The following is a 21,744-nucleotide window of genomic DNA, read 5'->3' on the forward strand; positions in this document are numbered from 1 at the left end:
AATAGAAATAGCAAGGTGGTAAACAAATGACACATGCCTTATTTTTAATTTTTGTTGTTTAGGTGTTAAGAAACTGTTAAATAACCTGATTATACTATATTATGATGCTTTAGATTGTTTTAGTTTTATGTAGTTTAAGATAATTTCTGTCACATTTACAACAATGTGGATGGACCTTGAGATAATTGTGCTAAGAGAAATAAGCCAGACAGAAAAGTTGAAAACCATATGATATTACTTATATGTGAGATATAAACCTAAAAACAACAAATGAACAGAACAAACAAACAGAAACTCATGGACATGGACAATAGACTAGTGGGTGCCAGAAGGTAGGGGAGGAGGCGGAAACGGAGGTATACGGGGTAAAAGGTATCAAATATATGGTGACAGAAAGAAATCTAACTGTGGGAGGTGAACACACAATGCAATATATATATGCTACTGTTAAATTATACACTTGATACTTACTAGATTTTGTTAATTAATGTCACCATAATAAAAATTAAAATTCCACAAGGAAAAAAATAATTTCTGAATTCTTCAAAGTTAATGCTTTTTTAGTTTATTATTACTAAATACATTTAAAAATATTTTGTTTTTGTTTTGAATTTAATCCTATAGATAAACTATACAAAAATTAAGTAATGTACACTCATATTCTCTTTATCTCGATTCACCAGGAAAAAAATAATTTCTGATCTCTTTTTCATAACCTTATTAACCATCTTTATAACCTTATAATGCTGTTGTCACATCTAAAATATATAACAGTGATGCAAGAATATACCTGATATCAGCCCATGAAAATTTCACAATTATCCAATCAATATTCATTATGGTTGTTTTATTTTCCAAATCATGATTCAGTCGAGTATCATCCAATACACTTAGTTGTCTTGTCTTAATTTTTTTTTAATCTACAACAGTCCCTAGATTATTTGTCATGACTGAAACTATTGAAAAGTCCAGGGAATTGTTTCGTATAATTTATTATGAATTATTTCTATATTATTGGAATCAAGTTAAACATTTTTGTCAAGAATACTACACGGACAGTCATATGTCTTTCCCAGTATATTACATCAGGATGCATATTATATTGACTTGTTCCATTATTGGTGATATTAACTAATTATTTGATTAAGGTGGCATCATTGAGGTTCTTCCATTGTGAAGATATCTTTTTCTCTTGCTATTGATGACTATGGGTGACACTTTAAGACTGCTCAATAAAATTTCACTCAATACTTTTAGCGTTCTTGATGATCTTTGCTCAAATTAGTTATTACATTAGTGCTTGCAAAGTAGTGGTTTTCTTCTTATATCATTCATTTTATATTTATTAATAGACCTCCTTTTTAGTGCCTTGCTTTCTGGCTCAGCAAGGTATTACAAGTTTACCTTATTCTTTTCCTGCCAAAGACCTAGAATCAACCATTTCTCCAAAGATCCCTGGTTCCTTTTAATGGGGAATTTTATTTAGAAACCAAAATCTGGGTTCATAAGATTTTTGAATATTGTTTCTCTGTACTTTCATGGGATAAAGCTAGAAAAAAATGTGTGTACATATGTATATACATAAATATATATATGTATATATATGATAGCTACATTGCATGATTCTTTCACACTTTCCCCAGTCCATGTTTGAATCTTACTTTTCCCATAGTGAGAATCCTGACTGCCAACAACATTAATAAATTTATTCATTTAGTGTATCCTCCAGTACCTATTGAATATGCACACACACTTAGGTTATGAATCTGATATACAGTTAAATTAATTTCTTTCTATTTTTATTAAAATTTAGTGTTTTTCTAGTCTTGATTTATTTTTTAATTATATAAAGAATTTATGTGGCTCACATATTAAAGACTAGATAGAGTATACTATTATAGTATATTATGTGTTTTATATAGTACTTAGATACAATATATAGTACATTAAAGTATATGTATTATTAAATTACATATTTATTAATATTTTAATGTATTTTAATAAACACACCAATATATTAATATAAATAAATATAAATGAGTTATATTTACATTAATATGTTAATTAGATATAAGCGGTGTTATATATTATATATTTATATATAGTACATTGAATACTATATATACACTTATGTATATATATCAGAAAAGTTTGATTCTTACGTACCATCTTTAGGTAACTATTTTCATTAGTTTTTTTTTTTATTTTTCCTGTATCTATTTTGAAAAACTAAGCAATATGTGCATAAACAGACAAGCCACTTAATGTGTATCAAGAAGATATTCTCTTTATTTGTAGGAATAAAGATAGTCTCTTATTCCTACAAAATAGATAGCAAGATTTTTTTAAAGAAATTAATAATATAGTGTACGGCCATGCCACCCTGAACATGCCCGATCTTGTCTGATCTTGGAAGTTAAACAGGGTTGGGCCTGGTTAGTACTTGGATGAGAGACAGCCTAGGAATATTAGGTGCTGTAGGCTTAAAAAATTATCTATATCTATATCTATATCATCTATATCTATATCTATATATCTCCTAGAAATCACTTCTTATCAATTTATAGACATTTTTAGTCTTTTTGAATAGCTACATGATACTCACTGTTTTAATATACGGTAGTTTATAAAATGTATTGCCTACTACTGGCGGACATCTAACTTATTTCAATATTCTCATATTGTAATTAACACTCATATTGTAATTGAATGTTCTTGTGTATGTGTTTTTATAGTTATGGAGGTATGTCTTTGGAGTAAATTCCTAGAACTAGAATTGCTGGGTAAAGGATATATTTGGTTTTACTAGATATTGCCAAATTCTCCTCCATTAGGATGATAAAATGTTATGCACTCACCAACAATATGTGAGAATGTTTCTTCACAACCTCATCAGCAGGGCATATTATCAAGTTTTGGATTTGTGTCAATCTAATAAATGATAAATGGTCAATAAGTGCAATTTTAATCTGCATTTTTATAAGTTAAGTGACCTCGGACATCTTAAATGTATTTTAGGGTAATTTATATTTCTTTTTTGAAACATATGTCATGTCTGTAGCTCGTTTTTCAGAGTTCTATTTTTGGAATAGTAATGCTTTATCTGCAATATATGTTGGAAATATTTTCTCACATTTTGTCATTTTTTCTTTTTATTTTGCTTATGGTGTTTTTTTTCCTCATGTAAAGATTATTTTAAAATGTACTTGAATTTATCTTTTATTTTGAGTCAAAGTTAGAAAGACTTATCATACTGAAAATTTTAAAGGAGTTCATCCATGTTCTCGTCTAATACATGTATGCTTCAATTTTTTAATATTTAGATAACGGATTTATTTTTAGTTTATTCTGATATATTGGGAATGCAGATGTGATATTTTTTCAAAAGGATCTACATTACATTATTACCTTTTATTTAAAAATATACATTTTTTCTTAAAGATTTGAAATCCCTACTTATTATAGAATAAATTTGCATATGTATTTAGGTCTGTCTCTGTACTTTCTATTCTGTTCCATTCATATTCTCATAACACCCTGTTAATCTTTGATTTTGTTAGGTACTCCTTTGAAGGATTTTTTTTTTAACTTTTTCCTTAGCTTCCTACCATAATTATTTTTTCTATAAATTTTAAAATCAATTTCTCTGGCTTCTTAGTATTTTTAAGCAATCACATCAGGTTTGCATATTTACACAGTGAAAATTGACATCTTCATAATGTTGACTCATACAATCCAAGAATAGGGCTGTTTTTATATTTGTTTGAGTCTACTTTTCTGTCATTCAGAGTATTTTAAAGTTTTTTTTTTAAATATGTTTTTCGCATGTATTATTAAATTGATTGCCAAGTACTTAATTTATTTTGGTAGCTATCATAAATAGTTTTTCTCTTCCATTCTACTTTCTAATTGATAATTTGTATAAATGGAGGACATTAATTTATGTCATTTATCTTTCATTGTACCATACTAAATTATTTTTCTTTTGGTTTTAATTTAATAATTGGTTTAAATCTTTAAGTTTACATTTATACTATTACATCATTTTCAAATAGGCTGTTTTAATTTTTCTTTTCTATTTCTATGTCTCTAATTATTTCTTCTTATGTGACTTAATTGATTAATACCTCAAATACAAGGAGAGAGGGAAATTATCTGCCTTGTTCCTGACCATGAATAGAGGGAATGTCTTTAGTGTTTCCCAATAACTCAGTTAAGAAATTAAGTTAGACATTGGCTTCAAGATTTATATATATATATTCTGCTTTCCTATTGAATTATCCATTTCATTCATATTTTCAAGTTTATTTTAATAGAGTTGTACAAAGTAATAATTTATGATTTTTTAATTTACTCTATTTCAATGGTTATTTTCTCTTCCTCAGGTTATTATTTTGTGTATTTGTGTTTCCTACTTTTAAGATTAGATAAGACAGTGATTTCTCTATTTTGTTAATTTCTATTAAAACTACAACCGTGTTTACTATTTTCTGTTATCTAACTCTATTAATGTTTGTTTTTATTTTGTTATTTTGTTCCTCTCACTTGGTTTGATGTACTTTTTGTTTTTTTCTTTCTATTTGAATTGAGAATTTAACTCATGTATTTTTCCCAAATTAGTAGTTTAATTTAATTCTATAAATTTTGATATGTAGTGTTTAAATTATCATTTTTAAAACATCCTCCTTTCACTCAAAAATTAATTCATAAAGAATTCTAAAATTCAAGTTAGAATACCCTTTAAAATATTGTTATAATTTTTTAATTTTTTGGCATTGTGATCAAGTTTGTATCATATCCTTATAGAACTTACCGAAATTCTTATAATAGTGTAATATATGTTCGGTTTTTATGCTTATGTTTATATGTTCCATATATGCTTTAGAATAATGTAAATCTCTTTTTCGAGATGGAAATTGAATATATCTATATCATCAGTCATCTTGGTTATACTGTTCAGTTTTAAAATATTTTTACTTACTTTTTTCCCATATAACTTATCTGGTTGAGAATGGGGATTAAAATCTCTAAATAAAGTAATGTGCTATTATTTTTTCTATCATCATCTGTAGTTCTGCTTGCCGAAGTAGCTCAATTTGTTATTTGCTGCAGAGAAATTTATAACTCATACTTTTATTGTGAATTTTGATTTTTCACATGATAAAGTTGTCATAACCCCCTCACACCCCCACACCCCCACTCCACACACAACAATTTCATATTTCATATTTTCTGACCTGGATTGCACTTTGTTATCAATATCTCAACCACTGCTTTGTATTTTTTTTTTGCAATTGAAAAACTTTCAATTTAAAAACATTGTCCATCCCTTTATTATAATTTAGCCATTCGAATCACTTTAAGATTTGTTTCTTGAATATCAAGTAAAGTTGAATTTTATTTTGTGATCTTGTGATCCAACATGGATATATTTTTCTTTTAATATAAATGTTAAGGGCCATTCACACTTATTGATATAACTAATGTCATTTGTCTCAACCATCACATTATTTTTGTTACATATGTGGTGAAGAAAACTGCATATTTTGTTATTTTCACTTTAAATTTGTAATATATATATTTTGACTCCTACTTTAGTTTTTCATCTTTAAGTGGAACATTCTTTCATTTCCTACTATTTTGTACTTAGTGAATAAAATACTGTTTTTTCCTTTTTTTGTCTTCTCTCATTTAATTAGTTATGTTATATCTGTCAGAACACATAACATTTACATTCTTATATGTATATCCACAGGTTTTGCTTTATTTCTTTTTTTCAGATACTGAAGATGGACTCCTGGATATAGTATACTCGGATATCGTATATACTTAAAACTGTTTTTATGTAGACTTTATATTTCAAAGATACCTCCAGTGGATATATAAATCTATACTTTAGATTTTAGTTCCCTATATTTCTTGAAAATATTGCTTTGTTGTTGTCTTGCTTTGTATTTTGCTGTGAGAATTCTTATTTCAACCTAATATTCTTTTCTTTGTAAAAATCTTGATTTTTTTGCCTAGAGATTTTGAAGAATTATTTTCTTTATCTTTAAAATCTATTAGTTTCATTAGTATACGTTTAAGGTGTTCATTTTGGGTCAGCTTTCCTACGTTCATGGTAAGCTTTTTTAATATATAGGTTTGTGTCTTATTTCTAGAAATTTTTTTTTTGGATTATAGCTTTAAATATTAGTCTTATTCTGTTGAGGGCTTTTTCTCCCCTCAGCAACTTAAATTATATGTATATTGACTATTTTCTTCCTATCTTTCATATCTCTCATTTTTTTTTGGCCTTTTTATCTCTTTATTTCATTTTTAGTCTCTTGGTTATTTTTGCTTTTCTGCTAACTACCCTGTATTACTTTTTCAATAAAATATATTCTACCATAGTCATGTTTTAAATCATTCCTTCTTTCTGAGATAACTTTATATTTTCTTCCTTTCTTTCCTGAGGTTGCTTAATTCTTGTTTTATGTTTTTTTCACAATTGTGAGTTTTCAGGTTTATGTTTTGAAGTTTATTTATTTTTAGTATCTGAAAATGCTTTTAAGGCTATTTCTGATTAGGATGTTGGGTTCCAGTTTTTATCTGTTTCACGATTTCTTGGGGAAGAAATTTGATCAGCTAAAACACTTTTATTTTCATTTTTTTATTTGTTCTAATAGTAGTTTGATAGATATTTCTGAAATTTACTATTGACATTTAAAATTTTTATGCTTCACTTTTCCAAGAATAACCTGTGTATTTAAATGTAAGTGGTGAATATGAATAGCTTGCTGGATTAGCTTGTGTTCTCTTCTGTTAATTTAATGCACTATACTTTATTTAATAGTTTGTACTTTGGAGGAGTTGTATTCTTTGATTTTATAATACTCTTTTGTTTCTTTTGCAGAAATTAGGCTTTTAATTTCTACCACTTTTTTTCTCTCTGCTGTCACCACCAAGCCTCTGAACAACACCTTTACTACTCATGACTAGCATTGTTGATCATATGCATTTTCAAGCTTCTTCATTTTGGCTGTCTAACAGCTAGTCCTGTACCTGGTAGTAGACCTGTTCTTAACATTTACTTATTTATACACAATTTTTTTCTGGGGATGAGTTGACCTCAGGTGCACCAAGATAGACCCCCTGCTTCCTTCTCCAGTTTTTCATGAAATCTTCACCAGACTCTTCACACAGATTTGAACTTCATTCTTGGTTTTGAGGGTCTCATGTATTTTTGATACGTAATTTGAAGACTTTTAATTCTCTGACTTTCAGCTATATTGTAGGCATGGGCTATCGATGAATATTATTTACTTTCCTTGATGATCTCTCTCTCTCTCTCTCTCTCTCTCTCTCTCTCTCTCTCTCTCTCTCTCTCTCTCTCTCTCTCTCTCTCATGAATGGAGAGTTTCAGGTTTAAGTGTCTGCCTTTTCCTGTAGAAACCCAGAAGAGCATCTCTTCTGATATTTTTAAAATCTTAAATTTTAGAACTTAAATTTAAATGTCACATGAGGAAAATTGGTTCAATTGTTATCATATTAACTTAGCAATGTGAAAGCTAACTTTTGCATCTGGAACCTCCCTTAATTACCTGATTTGAAAATGCCATCAGTTTATAGACTAAGAATTTCTTCCAGATTGTGTAAATTGTTCTAATTCTTACATCTAAAAACTCTTTACTTCTAGTTGTTTATTAATCACAGTCTTACACAGAAGTATTTTATTACAGTTAAGGGTGTGTACTCTGGAGAGAAACTACTTGAGTTTACATCCTGGTCCACCACTTGCAAGCTGTATGATTACAAAATTTATTTAATTCCTCTATGCCTCAGTTTTGTTCTGAATAAATTGGTGGATAACAATAGTGTCTAGTCATACAATTATTAATATATATATATGTATATAACTTAGAACACTTAGCATATAATAAACGTTTAATAAATACTTCCTCAATATTTTGAAACCAAATTTTGGTTAATACATCAAAGGACACAAGAGTTCATTTCCAAACAATATATTTAGGTTCTTCTTTATTAACAAAATATTTTCTTGAAAATCTTGGTAAAAATGTAACAAAAATAAAAATTATTGATTTTTTGTGTAGATTTTGAAAAGTATATGATATCTGTTGTATAGAGATGAGTTAGTAACAAGGGTTACTATTCTGGAGTTATTGGTACAGAATATGTGATATGTGAGTTCTTTCACACTTCTGATTCTTTCAATCACAAATCTAATCAAACATTTAGCTTTTGTGTTGAGTGCAACATACATAGTTATAATAAAATTCTTCATGTAAGTACTTTCACTTTTAATTTGCTATATATTTCTTTTCATATCATCATCTGTGTAAGTAACTAGACAGTTATTCATAACTTAAGAATATTTTCTGTATTGAGAGAGCTTGGTTAGTTGTTTCCCTGTGGTTTTCTAACAATTTTAAATGGTAGACTATTCTAAATTTAATAGCTTATTAAAGATATGATCATATGAGTGCATCTTTTCTTTGAAATTAGATATTTAAAATCTAAATCTGAACATCTGAAAGGGAATATCGGTCTTCTAAATCATGGCTAATAATCGTAGATACTCTTGATACCCCTATGAGATCTACTTTGATCCTTTTTACTGGGTCTGTTTGCATTTGCTTCTGTTAAGGTCACAGGGCACTACCAACTTAGGGTTACTTTAATTGAATCTTTCAGCCTGGCCATTTTCTAACCATGGGATAGTAGACCTTTATGTGAGCTGGCCTAAGACTACACATTTTCAGGGTAAGATTAATGATTTTTCTCCTTTAACACTCTGGTTCTTTGTATCATTTTTGCCTCAAAGTTGGTACTGTAGTTTGAATTTAAATTTTCCTTTTTTGTGATTGCTTTTTGTGATTGATTTTTTCATAATACCTAAAGATTTTCTCTATTTTGTGAGCATGTGGTCGTTTTGTAGTAATAGAGTTTTACACATTATTATTGAAGTATTATTCTAACTTTTAGATTTAAAAATTTTTAATTAAATGTAATGGGCTAACATTAGTTAATAACATTATATAAATTTCAAGTGTACAACTTTATAACTTGATGTCTGTATACTCTATTGTGTGTTCTCCATCCGAAATTTAGTCTCATTCTGTTGTCTGTATCTGTGAGTTTGGGTTTTTGTTTGTTTGCATGTTTGTTTTGTTTGTTCATTTGTTGTTTTTTGTTTTATATCCCACATATGAGTGAAATCATATGGTTCTTTTCCTTTTGACTTACAAATTTTTAATGCTAGTTTTGTTTCATTTGTTCCTGGTCTTTTGGAATATTTCTTCAAGATTTTTTTTTTTGGACTGCATGAATTTATTCCTATTCTGAGAGTAACTTTCAGATACTTTGCTATGTAAAATATAGTTTAGTGAAAGATTGAATTGTTGGATCATTACATTTTCATCTAAAACATCTTCTAGTGCTCCCACTCCTTTCTGGCATTTAATGTTATAAAGAAATCTGAGAGCAATCTGATTTTTTGTTTCATTGTAATTAGGTTTTTGTTGTTTATGCTTGATAGCTTACAAGGTTTTTAACATTATTATTCTTGTAATTCAAAGTTATTATGAAGATGTACATTAGTCATCGTGCCCCTAAACTCTATTCTAGGAAACATATTTTTCTGAGAGGTTTTATTAAGACGTCACAAGGGAAAAGAAAGGGTTCTCTTATTTAATTCATTGGGAAATTCTTCTCTTAGCTCAAAAGGTGTGTAGTTTGGAAGTGTAACAAGAAATTTTCCAGTTTTCTCATTGTATAGTGCCTGGGTCACTGATTAAGAATATGCACTGGAAAAAAAATGAATTTCACAGTTTTTTTTTTCCACTTAGTATCAGTTCACAAGGTATAGCATTGGCATTGTTTGATGTGGTCTTAGTATAGACTTTAATCTCAGTTTAATTTTACTTTTTATATTTTCTGTATTCATATAGGTGTTGTAATCATATTTTATGACAGGAAGCTTTATGAGCTTCTGGCCAGAAAACAGTTTAAAGCACAGTCCATTTTTGTTTTAATTACCTATGATTTGTTATTAAGATGAATCTTAAATTTTCACTTGTTTAAGACTGCTGTCTGCCTATATACTACATAATAACTTTAAATCTTTTAACTGGTGTGTCCTTGTCATAATTTGCCCCCACTGTCTTCTCATTGACCTTTTCTGAATTATTCATTTTGTTATTTTAATTGAAAAATATGATGTTCTATCGATAATTAGAATCCTGATTGAATAAAAATATTTTTACACTATGAAAGTTATCTGGAATGTAGTCAGAACAAAAATTAAAATCATCATTGTCAAGTTTTGGGGTTCTTTTGGTGTTATGTTACAATTTTTAATAGAGTAATTGACAGTAAAATTTAAAAAGATGACTAGAAAAGACTTTTTAAAATTTGATTCCCTCTTAAAAGTAGATAATAATAAAGTTTCAACTTAATAGATATTAGGAAATGAGTCAAAGGTCAAATTTTCCTTTAGACAATAAGCTTCAATTTCAAGAACTACCAACAAAATATTTTAATAAATGAAGCAGTATACAAGCTAAATTATATAAACATTTAAGTAAAAATTAGCAATTGAAAACTCTAACACTGTCTAGCTTAAGTATGGTACTTTGAAATATCACACTTAGAGTTGTCAAATATTATTTATGTTTAATATGTTGTTCCAAATAATGCAGCAGTCTCTCTAGTAAAGATCTAATTGTAGATGTCAGGTTTTGATTATCTAATATGATGTATTCAAGAGAAGAGACCAGGAAATGAAATGAATTATATCTCTCTACTCTTCTGCAGTCCATTTGGCTTCCTATAATTGGGACCAAATTTTCCATCTGCCTTGGTCCTCTGTTAATGATGTCAGAACACCTAGAGTTAAAACCATCACATTTTCCCTCTTTGAATTTCTGCTACTATTACCCTTTATTAAATGTCAGGTTTTGTCTTCATTGTTTTACCTTTTTTATTCCTATTTACATTTTTGACAGCCTTCCCTCTTGACTGAATACTGTTATCACTTCTTTATTTTAATCCTCTCCCAAGCTGCCTATATTATCACCCCTCTGTTTTAGAACTCTAGATTTCTACCCTTTAATCCACTAATTGGCTTTTTACCCCAGCTCACTTTGCTTCCTCTTTGTGCATCTGACCCTTCTTTCTACCAACCTGCCTATCAGACTCATAGTCCTGTCAGATCTTCTTAGGTTATGTCCTCTTTCTTCACCTGGAGGACGTTATGAATATTTTCCCCTCCACTCTCCCAAAAATTTCTGTAACTATGACATCCATTATAATATTTTTATAGAATAAATAGGACGTTTTTCTATTTTCAAATAAGTCTTTTTTTAAAGATACTTATTTTGTGAAGTCAGTACTTTTTGGTGTAAACAGCTGGGAAAATGTATGTAATTAAACAAATATTTATTTCATAATATTTATTTCCATGCATATTTTCCCTTCAGTGAGGAAAGGATATATACTTATTATTCTTTCAATGAGTACTTCTCTCTTTAAATATGAATGTAGTCAAAATATTATTGTAGGGCATTAAAATTCATAATTTATAGTGAATTTGAACAGGTGACAAAATCTGAATGTATGGAAATAAGCCAAGATAATATTCCTTATTGAGTTTACATAGATATAATGAGCAGCGAATTAGCCAAGTTGTTCTATTTGTAATATCTTCTTAATGTATTCTATGTAATGGGAGTGTATCTATGAATATAAGACAAATTATAGCAGAATATATTAACATATACACAGACTATTAAATTCAACTAGAACTAAAATTTTCAAATGGATCAAGAAGTTTGAAACTTTTAAAATACATTTTTATTTTATTCACTGTGACCTTATTTTTTATCACATGCACAGAATGAAATAGACCTGGCTTTCTGTCATAAACTTATAATTTAAACAGGCTAATTCTCTTATCAGGAATTTTTAAATGTTTGGCTTGATAGAAAATGAAATACCAAACAGTTCACCAGAGAGAATTATGATAGGGATTTAAGACTAGAATTTTCAAGAATTAGTAACTGTATCCACAAACTAGTAAAATTCTGGCCTAGGAGAATAAAAGCATGCGTGGATCCTAGGACCTAAGGTGAAGTAGGAAGTATCAGGATGAAGAGTAATTACCATACAATAGGCCATGAAGTCTGTGGGTAAATCAACAAACCAGAAGATAAAAGAAGACCTCACCATGTGCATTCCTGTGTTTCTGTTCTATGAATTAGATTTTTAGGGTGACTATATCAAGCTAAACTGGAGCAATCAAATAGCACTAATTTAGAGAAAGGAACCAATAAGGAATAGACTATTAAACACTAAGCCTTATATTAGGATCACCTAATTGAAAATATAATTTACTAAGAGATTTAAGGAAAAATAAATATAAGGGAATTGACTAGACTGCAGAATATCACTGTTACAAATAGCGCTTCTCTACTAATGACTGTTAAAAGTTCAAGTGTGACTAAAAACTGTAGATCAGTAACCACTGAATAAATAAATTGCACGTAATTTTTCTAAGCTTTCATCAACATAAATCCCCTAGACGCTAAACGTTACCTTTGAACTCATTCTTCATATTTGGCACATTTTCTCACCTGTTTTATCTATTCATTTTGATTGGAAACTCTGCAAGGGCAGGGAAAACCTCTTTGGCCACAAAAGGATCTAATTAGAATTCAGCAGCCTGAGCTCTCTGTGTGAAGGCTTGTTTTACATAGAAATAGAATTTTAAATGGGCTATCAGTAAATTAAGAGGTATGGGCATATAAATTACTGCTGGGTCTCTGGATCCCTCAGTGTTCTCAACTAAGTTTATTTACTGCTGTCCACTATGTCAGTGGTCTGTCTGAAGTGAGATGTACTGTAAATTAAAATATACACTGAATTTTGAAGATGTAATATAAAAAGAATAAAAAGTATTTCATGAATCACTTTTTTAGGACTCACTTTTTATATTAATTACACTTTGAGAAAATATTTGAGTTATAGTGGATTAAATAAAATATATAATTAAAATTAATATCACCTTTTTTTTTACTTGTTCTTTCTGTAGATACTAGAGAATTTTAAATTCCATAACTGACCCACATTATATGTCTATTGGAAAGTATGATTTCAAATTTTACTGGATTTTTAAAGAATTTAAATTCAATATGTTCTGTTTATCTCACATAGATCAAATATTAATTTAAGCTTTATTGTATCATCTTTAGCTGTATTTTGGCACATGCTCTGATTCATTTGTCTATAAATTTTACATTTATAGACATATTCCTTAGATTAAAAAAAGCAACATAGAAAGAGACCTAAATAAAAGCTATACAGCATTGTAGGTACCAAAATATTGCTATTCTAAAAGTTCTATTTAGGCATTCCTTTAAGCCATTCCCATGTCAATTCTTTCTGGAACTGCAGATAGAGAGATGAACATTCTTGTAGTTCGCTTCTCTTTTCTATTTCTCATCTTCTGAAGGTAAATGATAAGTGCAATGGTCAGAAGGATTTGGCTAACAGGAAGACCAAGAGAGATAATCTGGAAGGTCATACATTGGATTTGCCAGGGTGCTTGGATATTGTAAGTAACTTCTTAAAATGGTCATTGGAAATAGAAGTAACTTCTCAAAGTCCCAGAAGAGGAATCAAAATCCCTTGTCTCTCTCCTTGGAAACATTAATCTCCCCACCTTTTTTATTGAAAAGATACCTTGGCGTTCTTATTTTTGTTATGAGCCATCTCCCTTTGCATTGCTCGCTAGATAGTTTGTACTTGCCCTTTGATTTCTTCTTTGAGCCCAGGATTAGTGAGAAATGGGCTTTTTATTTCCAAGTGTGTAAGATTATTTTTTGGTTTTCAGCATATAACTAGATTTTGCTTTTAAACCTGATCAGACTTTTGTTGTTTAATGAGAAAATTAACCCTGGCATTTAGTGAAACGATTGATATACTTTATACTTATTCATTTTGAATCCTCTTCCTCATTATAGTTTGCCCTATTATTGATGCTTTTTTTGGTTAGATATTTATTCTGCTTTGATCCTTTGTTGATTCGTAAGAATTACCATAATTTACAATTCCTGGTATCATAATGAAACCTATATTTCTCTTCACTGCTAGTTGGAAAATAAGATATCAAATGTTTCCTCCACCAAAATGCATCATTTTCTTCTTCGGTGTGCATTTTAAACAATGATTTTGTTATAGATATTTTTTAAAAAGTGAGGTCTATATCATCCTCTTTTAAATTCTTTTTTCCCAGAACTAACAGAAGTTTTACAAATTTGCTTTTGGTCAAAAGAGGGTTAAGAAACAGTAGCTGCTCCAATATACCACAACTCTTTTTTTTTTTTTTTTTTTTTAATCTTTGAGCTTCTTTTACAAACAGGTACTTTTCTTCTATGTGATATGCAAATTCCTAGCTCCTAGGAGCAACTGGATAGGGATATGTGTTTCATCTTAAAACAAAGACCAAGAAAAAATAATAATATGATAAAGTTATTCAAAGGATTTCAGAAACAGGTGTTCTAAGCCTACACTAATTGGATTTCAGTTAATTATTCCTTTTACTTTAGGGACTATAAGTAAGAAATATTTAAAAAGTACCTGAAAAACTTCTCTGACATGCTAATTGCTCTAAAATTATTTAACCTAGGCAAAAGAAGAAGAAGAAAAAAGCAACCTTAATGTGATCAAAGTCTTAATTACTCTTTTCATTTGTGGATTTTAAGATAAAATTTATAGGTCTTTCCATAGACTAATGGCATACTCTAATTTTTTACCTATATGTAATTTTAATTTCCCTTTGCCAATGCACAGTAAATATTTTTGTAATTTAAATATTGGATTTTCCACTAACCTCAGAGAGACCAAAGTAAATCTCTTAGACTTTTGTTCAAGAAGTTTGCTACTATTTGATTTTAGACACATTATTCATTCTCTCTTAATCTCACTTTTTTTTTTTTTGCAAACAGAAGAGTAATTGCTATTTATTACAGTGGCCATTAGCATTCCTCAAAAATGTGAGTTGAACAAGGGCACTAATGGAATGGGAGTCCTGTTTTTGAAATAGGAGATGAGCTCAGAGTGTAAACTCCATGAGGGTTTGGATTTTCTGGTTGTTGTGTCTTACTCTTTTCCCAAACCATAGGACTATGCCTGGTGCATGATTCATATGCAATAAACATTTTATGGATGAGTGAATAGATGAATGAAGGGCTGAATGGATGAATGAATGAATGAATGAATGAGACATCCTGAAAAAAGTCAAGCAATAGATTATTAGAATGAGGATACCAGGTTATCTGAAAGTAGATATTTGGTATGGTAGGTGCAGGTAGAAGGAGAATGAGCAAACCTACCATGTATATTGAGTTATAGCTTTTCTTATATTTATAAAGCAAAATTAGAATCATGGCCTCATAGTAAAGAAATCCTTCATTAACATCATTGGTTGAGGTGAAGAATTCATGGTTAAGTGCACTAACAATGCTCAGTAGATATTTAAGATTGATGCATTAGTTTTGTTTCTTTATGAATAAGTATATTCAAAGAACATATTAAGCACTTAATAAACATTTATTGAATGAACGAATAAATGGATATTTATCGTATAATTTGTCATATTTCCCAATGAAAGTGGGACCCAGATTTTAGGCACTATTTTGTAATCAGGCACTCACTGTTATATTTTAACTATCTCTGCTTTGACTTAAATCACCGGTTTAATTCTGGGCTTAGGTCTCATCATGACACTCTTTTTATAAAAATCTGAACCCTGATGGCTGCCATGCTAGCTAATTTTAGTAAGGTATCAAGGGAAAAGATAAGAATAGTAGCTCCAACATATATTGTTAGGCAATGTATAAGAAATTTTTTATACTTACTTGATTTCTTCCTTTGTGCCTTCAATACATTCTTTTTTTATATATATAAATTAATATTTGCACAGGTTGGAAATAATCCTAGTGGTTCAGGAAAAAATATAGTAAAAGTGAATTTTCCTAGGCTTTCCACTTTCAGAGGCAATTATTCTTAGTTTCAATTTTTTAGTTATTTTGGTGGTTACCATTATATTTTTAAATATTATTTATCAATTTTTTGACATCATATTTTGTTAGTATTTATTGAATTATTATTAGAAGTGAATAATTTAGCACATTATTTCCTTCCTTTTTAATAACTAAATTTTTAGAGTTATATTTTTATAATAGTTATATTTTCATTTTCACATTGCCAAAGTTTGATCTCTAACTATAATTAAATGTTCCGAACTTGAATATAGCTTGAATCTAAACATGATCTTCAATATAAATGACATTTGTAGTTTTATGCTCATATACCTGTTATTCAATGTTAAATCAAGTATTGGGCCTGGATCCATAGGAAAAAAATCTAAAAAGGATTAAAGGCACTAGACTTTTAAGTTATTTTAAGTTATCTTCACTATTTCTTGGTTATAGTTCGCTTTTTCGTATACGTTTTGCCATCAGCCTTTCTAGCCTTCTCCTTTTTGTTTTGCTGGAGAACACCCTTGAATAATGTTTTATATTATATATATATATAATGTTTTATATAAATATATAAGTTTTATATATTTTCTTGTTTATGCTAATCCAAAAATGTTTTAGTTTGTTCTGACCACTGACTGATAGATTGGCATAGAGTTATAGGATTAAAATAATTTTCTGTCAGGATTTAGAAGGCATTAATCTATTGTCTTCTAATGCAAATTGTGGCTGTAAAATTCTGATATCATTTTGAATCTCACTGCTTCTTGTTTTCCTCTTTGAAAGATTTTGAGTATTTTTTCCTTTGTCTTTGAAGTATTGAAATTTAACCAGAATCTACCTAAGTGGGTGCTCTCCCTCACCCCCATCGACACTCTACTTCATACTTTAATTTCGAAGACTTTTTTCTTTCTAGCTTAGTTAACTTTTCTTTATTATTTGCTTTGACTTTTTCCATCCTGCATTGTCTCTGTCCTCTATTCAGAGTCCTTTTTTTTTTCTTTTAATAGAGAGCACTTCTTTGTTTTATGCCTTCTGTTCTAGAAGAGTTCCTTCTTTTGTCTTTCATAATTCCCGCTCATTTTCTGGTGTAGTGATGACATTGTTTGGTCCATTAATTTGAACCTTTTTTTAAATAATTGGACTTTTTAATTTTATGAAACTATTTCTTTTTCTGTAATTGGTTCTTTGCCTTAACAGTATGTTCTTATGTGAAGAATGAAGCTAGCCTCTTAAATCACTTTTATAACATGAATTATACTTGAAATAAATTGCTTCTATTTTTTGAATTAATTTTTTTCAATGCGAATGCTTTTGCATATTTATCTTGATCTTTCACTTTCATGCTGTTATATTTTCTCTAGAATCAAATTACAGGTAACATTTTATCTTTGCTATAGATTGGCTAAGTAAGCAAGGAAAAGTTACCTAACCAATATAAACTTCAATTTCTTTATTTAAAAAATTGGAGCATAACAAGGGTGATGCGAGCACTGTGATCATTTAGCACAGGATCAACACAAAATCAATTATATATTAAAAAGAAAAAAGTCTTTTATTTTGTCAATGACATGATACCTTATTCTCTAAATTGTAGTTTGTTGATGGGCCTAGTATAATTCCACTATGAACTTGAACCCTTGGTGTATCATATTCTTATTGAATATTCAGGGGTCAGCAAACATTTTCTGTAAAAGATAATAAACATTTTCAGCTTTGTATACCACTTGGTTTCTGTGGCAACTATTTAGGTTTGCTGTAATAGCACAAAAACATAGAAAATATGTAAACAGATGAATGTGACTTTTCCAATAAAACTTTATTTACCAAAAACAGGTAACAGGCCAGATTTGACCAGCAAACTATTGTTGACCCTTAGAATGTATCATATGATACATAGAATGTTCTGTGGAATTACCACTGGGGTTGGAGTTATGGACATAAATTTTAATATTTCTTACACATGTAATCTGGAGTAAGTAATTTAATCTTTTCAGCCTTTTTCTTCTCCCCTAATTCATAAGGAAAATAGAACAAATGATTATTTAAGCTTTAAAATACTATTCTGAAAATGAATGGAAGCATTTCAATATGAAAATCTTAACATCCAATGTAAAATGATGATATAGAATAAATTGTAGTTGATGTTTTTTTTGAGAGGACTAGATTGAATGCTTGTTTTCAGCATATCTATTTAAAATAAGCTTTCACATTGCATTTGTTATTTCAGACATAATAATGCACTCTACATATGAAACTATGTAATAAATAATGAAACAAGTTTTAATGGGTCTTCTATTGTTTGAAAAATGAATTAGGAGCACTTTGCTTCAGGTTTCTTTAATTAACTGAAATAAGGTTTAAAACAAGATGCTACCAGTTCTTATAAAATATTTATCACCAAATATGAAAAATATATAAATTTTAAAGGAAACAACAGCTTCATTTACAATGATAATTATAAATGTCTGATTTGGTTTATAAATGCAGCTCATTTTTGAATGATTATTTAAGTCTGAATTTTAGCTCTTCTTTACATATTAATAATCAAAGATAATGTACACACCTACTATTTTTATGGAGCATTTTAGAAGAAATTAGCATCTTTGAAAGTTGAAGGCAAATCTTTATTTTTTCTTGGAGTAGTGCAATTATTTTGTTTCAGATATTTTTCTCACGCGTGCTTAAATCTGTAATAGTCGATTTGCAATAGTCATCTATGTAATCATTCATTCTTTCTTCATTTATTCATTTATTTGATACATAGTTGTTAGTCATGCTATAGAGAATAGTGTTGAGATGCTGCCACTGAACTCTGGGAATCAAGGCTAGATAAGAGTGGTTTGGTGGAAAATATATGTGCTTTGGAGGAAAGCAGGTTTAATTTGAAACTTGATTTTACTTGGCCTATGTGTCTTGGACATATTACTTAACCTTCTTAATTCTCAATTTCTTCATTTGCAAAGTGGAGAAAACAATTATCCATAGTAAAGGAAATGTAAGGATTAGGGTAGCTACACACAGAAAATGCTTGCCCTGGAGTTCATGTTCAATAAAAGTTAGTTACTTAGTCTTCCTTTCCTGGGAGTAGGGAAGCTTGAAATGATGTGTGAAAAACAAAACAAAACAAACAAACAAAAGGCCTGGACTACAGAGTACCCAGAGAGTGATGATGCAAGGAATTTTACAACTAGCCTTCTCTTTTCCTCTCCCCCTCTCTTTCCCCCTTCCTTCTTCCTGTTTCTCCCTCCTTTTTTTCCCTTCCTAACCGCTTTAGTTATATTTTCTCTATGACAAGCAGTTAGTTTCTTACTCCCAAGCTTTCACTATGTTACACTAGAGGACACTTTCAGGCTGTGTTTCCACAGCTCCTAATGAAGAGTAGACATGCCATAACTCTTAGTTCTGATTTAAAAAGCAAATACAAAAGCAGGAGGGTGTCTAAGCAGGATATGGGGCTACAACACTCAATTATCCAAGTGCACTACATTTCAAATAGGTCTGGAGCCCTTGGTCGTGAGGTGCTACCAGCAGCATCCACAAAGGACAGAAATCTTAGGCAAAAAGCTGTACTGCATGGCCTCTATGCCCTTGCCATAAGACAGGGCCTACTAAAGTTGAAGAGAATGGTAGTTTGTACTCTCTGGGAGATACTGAAAATATCCTTTGCATTGTATGTAAATAGCAACAAATAATATTTACTATAATTGTATGTTTTGTCAATTATTAAGCTATTGTCTTGTGGCATCTAACCTCTTTCATCTTCAATTTTTTACTTTTGTAAAAAATTAAGTTAAAGGATATTATAATGATTTAAAAAGTAAAATTTTAACAGTATTTTTTATCCATTACAAACTTTTAAAGATTCATACTGAATGATTTTAAATATCTAAACCGAATGCAAACTAAATTTTCACATTGAGACCTTTAGTTTCTACCCAATGTGCAGCTTTTCATATATATGTAATTTTCTAAAACTAGATCTTCAAAACCTGATTATAGTTTCAAATAAGAAATCTGTAGTATGAAATGATAAATTATATTGTATTTATTATTGTTTAACCTTTAAGTTTTGTTTATGATTTTGTAATTAATCTCAAGTAATGCATAAAGTATTTATTTTTATAAAATGAGTATTATAAACATCAACTTTATTAATCATTATATTCTTTTCTGAATTATATTTGCAGGTTTTTAAAGCTTGCTTATAACTTTCATTTAGAAAAATTCCTCAATATATTGTTTGCCTTAAGTCTCCTAAGTATTTTAGCTACTAGTCTTTTTCTGCTTTACACACATACCAAGACAAAAGCTATGAGATATAAATTTGAGTTCATTATTGCTCGTCTTTTTGGTTGGTACAATTAAGAAAATAGTTACAAGTGAAGGAAAACTCTTGTATTCTGTGGAATTAAATGGCACTTCATTCTGTTGCAGAGCAAGGTAAAATAACTTTACTGGTATATAACAATATATTTAATTTCCTTGGAACATTTCTAGGATTCTTTTTAACCCTTTCTTCAAAATAGTCATATTTATGATTTCAGTAAGAAAGTAATCACACAGGGGCAAGTGATCTTGTGAAAAAATTTTGTGTAGTTCAGGCATTCTATTTGTGAGATATAGTAAGGGAAATATTTATGAGCATCATATGATAGGAAGCTGAAACTACAATCATTTTTAAATGAAAATTATGTGACAGTTCATCAGTATTTAATGCTAACGTTGGGTGATGCAGGCATGAAGAATTTAGCAGCTATTTATTATAACCCTGTCGTTAGTTCTGTGATATACTTTCTTGAAGTAGAATGCTGTTTTAATGGGAACATGCACCCTAGTTTCAGTTTGAGATATTAAATAAATAGGGATGCTAAAAGAGGATTTGTTTTTGTTTGGTGTGTTCGTGCGTGCATGCGTGTGTGTGTGTCTGTGTGTGTGTGTGTTGTTATTGTTGTTGTTTATCACATTCCTGTTAAAAGTAGCCTGCCATACCTCACAAGGGCTAGTTTTTAATCCACATTCCCATAAGCCATGGCTGGGCTCCTACACCAGATGCAGGTGTCCCCTTGTGCTGTCAGCCAGGAATGATTAATGAGGATTTGCCCCTACTGAAAGCAGTCTTTGGAGCATTGTTCAGGGCATCTGTGGAACTGTCGGGGGAGACAAGGACACAAGTGAACAACCAATTATTTGGCCATCACTAAGGAAGCATGAAAAAGACATCAAATTGGACAGAAATGCAATGCTTTTGTTTGGGGATCAAATATTATTTTTTAGGAGTTTATAGTAATATAGAAATTTTACCTCGTTTTAAAGAATTTTGGTGATATCTAGATTTTGAACCATTGGTAGGTTTTTTATTTTTTATTTTCCTGTTAAGGCTAATTGAATTATTTGAAAGTAGTATAAAAGAAATAAAACATCACCAAATTGATTCTAAGTGGTTGCTTATTGTTAAAAGGTGTATCATTTTGCTCAGCTAACACAGAAAACAAGGACTGAATATGTAGTAAGTAGGAGGGTCCCTCATGCAGAATTCCTAATTGTTGGTCGTTGTTGAATGAGACTGGGGATTTTACAAGGGATCAGAGGGGCAGGTACTTTGCACTGGGATGCTAAAGCAGAAAATGAAAAAACTCTAAAGGTGTGAAACATTTCCAAGCCAATGTTCAGCGTTTGTGTGTTTCCTTCTCTTTCCAGT

General features: G+C 29.7%; 1 long non-coding RNA gene and 1 pseudogene across 2 annotated transcripts in view; both read left to right on the plus strand.

Moving 5' to 3' along the window:
* LOC107502720 overlaps positions 1 to 21,744 on the plus strand; it is a 309,664-nt gene that overhangs the window by 237,316 nt on the left and 50,604 nt on the right. The window lies entirely within an intron of this gene.
* LOC118604988 lies at positions 2,366 to 2,484 on the plus strand (annotated as a pseudogene).

The sequence above is a fragment of the Rousettus aegyptiacus genome, unplaced genomic scaffold, assembly GCF_014176215.1.
Source record: "Rousettus aegyptiacus isolate mRouAeg1 unplaced genomic scaffold, mRouAeg1.p scaffold_m13_p_1, whole genome shotgun sequence".
Lineage (NCBI taxonomy): Eukaryota > Metazoa > Chordata > Mammalia > Chiroptera > Pteropodidae > Rousettus > Rousettus aegyptiacus.